Consider the following 3957-nt stretch of genomic DNA (forward strand, 5'->3'; position numbering starts at 1 on the left):
CTGACCGCCTGGCTGCATTTGGTCCTCATCCCAACTGAATAAATAGAGTCTGTATGTGAGCAGGATGCGCTGGCCTGTGTGTAGGCATGTGAGTGGTGGTACATGTGGACATATGGGTGTCATTTCATGCTGCAGATGAACCACCAGACCACCACAGTTCAGCTTGCTATAACTGGGCACATGAAACTGAGGATCCATCGGTGGTCAAAGAAATTCCAGCAGTAAAATTTCCCCACACTCTCGAACCCTGGTAGGGAGAAGGTGGTGGCAGACCTGTTCTCTTGAGCCACGCCCAACACTGCACCGGACCTGTAACCAGATACGACAGCACCTGAATGTATTCAAATGCTAATTTGCCTTCCTTGAGGACCTCCAGATCTGAGCAGCATCCCACATTTTCCCTACGATACATGAACATCTGTTGGGTTGGTCCTGTTGAAGTTCCCTAAGAATCCCCTCCACATTGGGTAAAGTGCCATATCCAGTGTGGCAAGTAACAAAACTTCTGTGACAGCTGCTGGAAAGCAGGCTGTAAGAAAGTTATTGATGTTACTGTCAGAGAGCATCCAATACATTTTCCAGTCTGTTTGCTCTGTGACAGTCCTGTTATTGCTCATAACACACAACACCAGCTCGTCATTTGAGTGTCAGATTTCTGTCTGACTGCCAGATGTAGCTGAAATATGATCATCTGAAATTTCCTGTTTTCCAGTGGTGTTATCACTATAAACAATTCGTCTGGCTCGTTGTGTAACCAACAAGGGCTTAGTTTTACATGGCTGATTACAGGTACATTAGCTGGAAAATCCTAAAAAGAAAAATAGAATTACTGGCATGCCAAGGGTTGAAGCTCTGAGATCATAGTCAGGATCAATTATCATATTCATTACCACGAGGAGGAAATAAGTTTAAATACAAATTATATGCACTAATTTATGAAACATGAATGCATTGACAACAGTCCTCCAAAAAGTATTACTATTCGGCTGCTGTTGGCATTCTCATTATTAGTCACATTTGCTTTAAACTACTATATGTTTTCACACATAAATCAAGGAATCAGGGATCCCCAGCAAACAAAAAAACCCAACTCCGACTCCAAATCCATGTGCCTTCTTTGGACTAAAAAAGTTGACGGCAAAGATCAACCTCCTCTTAAATAAGTCATGCCAATGTTGGTTAGCTGGCTTGAGCAGAAGGAAAACCATTCAGTGAATTTGTGCAGTTATTTCTGCCTCTTTTGGTGCAGGCCACCATGGGTTTTTGCCACAGTGCCTTACGTTGGACTAAAGCCAGGGGATCATGAAATACGGTATATTACCAGAGGTAAACAAAGCAATGAAGCAGTGTGATTGGACGATATTAGACACAATGACAGGATGGTGGTCTATTAAATAAACCTATTTATGCAAATCAAAGTCTGGGGTGTAACGGGGTCAAAGGGGGTCTGGGTTCAGGGGTCTGAGGACTTAAGGTCTGAGGTAACAGTCAAGATTAATTATCGTATTCATTACCACGAGGAGGAAATAAAAACACAAAAGTTAAATCTTTAACACAATAACTATTGTACTTTAAACATAGACAAACACACAAATTTATGCAATAATTCGCAACATTGCATTCATTTTAGAATAAGCAGAAATTCCCTAGAATGATAATATATTCAAACAAAATTGATTTTCATTTTTGCAACTGCTAGAACAATGGGTACTTGTGGCAGATTGCAACTCTGTTCGATCTGTTTACTTGATAGGCCCACCCAGAAGCACATTCTCTGCTTAACACTCAATTAACACGTTTTTTTTTTTGGGGGGGGGGGGGGTCAACAAATTTCTCCAGTTTTGGATGTATCATACAAATCATTATCTCTGTGGGTTTTTTTGGAGGACAGCCATGCAAATGCAACACCCATTTACCATTTACCCAAATAAAGTTTGAACAGGTGGCTAACATGTTCACATAGAAATCAGAGAGCTCGAACTTGGCAGCAGTTTAACAGGCTTGGCCAAGAACAGCAGAGGCTTAGTAAATGGAGGTGGTCTATCCATCTATCTATCTATCTATCTATCTATCTATCTATCTATCTATCTATCCATCTATCTATCTATCTATCTATCTATCTATCTATCTATCTATCTATCTATCTATCTATCTATCTATCTATCTATCTATCCATCTATCTATCCATCTATCTATCTATCTATCTATCTATCTATCTATCTATCTATCTATCTATCTATCTATCTATCTATCTATCCATCTATCTATCTATCCATCTATCTATCTATCTATCTATCTATCCATCTATCTATCTATCTATCCATCTATCTATCTATCTATCTATCTATCTATCTATCTATCTATCTATCTATCTATCTACCTATCTACCTATCTATCTATCTATCTATCTATCTATCTATCTATCTATCTATCTATCTATCTATCTACCTATCTACCTATCCATCTATCTATCTATCTATCTATCTATCTATCTATCTATCTATCTATCTATCTATCTATCTATCTATCAGTCCAGGGTGAACCCCTCCTCCTCACGCCTGAAAGCTGCTGGGATAGGCTCCAGCCCCCCCACAACCCTTAACAGGATAAGTGGAAGAAAATATATGTATGTGTGTATATATGTATATATATATATACATATATACATACGTATATATATATATATATATATATATATATATATATATATATATATATATATATGTATGTTCTACCCATTTCATTAAGATGACCTTTGAAAAAAAAATTCTGAATAGAAACTGCTTCTTCTGTTCCTCCAGACATTCATATACAGTACACATACATTAAAAATGTATTGTACATTTGTGTGAAGAACAGGCAAAAAAAATTGGGGAGGGGAATACAATCCATCATCATCTTCCGCTTATTCCTACACATTAAGGGTCACGGGGGGGCTGGAGCCTATCCCAGCATCAACGGGCGAGAGGCGGGGTTCACCCTGGACAGGTCGCCAGTCCATTGCAGGGCCAACATAGAGACAGACAACCATTCACACTCACAGTCACACCTACTGTCAATTTAGAGTATCAATCAGCCTCGTCCCCAATTGCATGTTTTTGGACTGTGGGAGGAAGCTGGAGTACCAGAGAGAACCCATGCAGACACAGGGAGAACATGCAGACTCCACACAGAAAGATCCCATGCCCGAGCCGGGACTCGAACCCGGAACCTTCTTGCTGTGAGGCCACAGTGCTAACCAATGCACCATCGTGCAGCCGGGGAATAGAATAAGAAATGTTAAAATTTAAGATTTTTTTTAAAAAGTGCTTTTAGTGAGGTTTTAATTTGTTTTTCAATCAGAAGCCAAAATAATGTTTATACCGTTTATACTGTAATTGCCAAATTACCAGAGAAATGTATGACTTCATAACTCAGTTAATGATTGCCTAAATGTAATGTATTACCATATGATGAAATGGCCCAATAAAAATATTCCAGTAGCAAATTCCAGACTTCGTATCAGGAAGGTATCAGCTTTATTGATAGAGTTGTGCTAATAAGTCACAGCACCAGTAGTAAATCTGAAAAGCAGGAAAAGGGAAGTACCTTCAGTAAAAAAAGTAGCAGGTAAATTATGAGCTTCAAGATAAAGCAGTAAACAGGGATACTAGTGAAAAAAACGCAGTGTCTATATCATATATCTACATTAAAATGCTATTCAATAAATGAATTGCACAAACAAAACAGAGAATTAAAAACAGCCCAATAATTCAGTCCACATGATTAAAATCAATTGTTCAAACTAGATCACATGCTTGTGTACAGAAATGGCTCTTGCTATTGTTTTTGCATCATTTATGAGCCAAAGCTACAAATTCCCTGTTGGCAGATAACAAAAACCTGTTTACAGCCAGTGACAGAGCAGAGACGGCTCAGCTGATTTGGTTTAGTTGTTAGCAACTGAGCTAATCTCAG

This window comes from Aulostomus chinensis, chromosome 3 (assembly GCF_037954235.1).
Source record: "Aulostomus chinensis isolate RoL2024-O1b breed Wild chromosome 3, RoL_Achi_v1.0, whole genome shotgun sequence".
In the NCBI taxonomy this organism is placed as follows: Eukaryota; Metazoa; Chordata; class Actinopteri; order Syngnathiformes; family Aulostomidae; genus Aulostomus; species Aulostomus chinensis.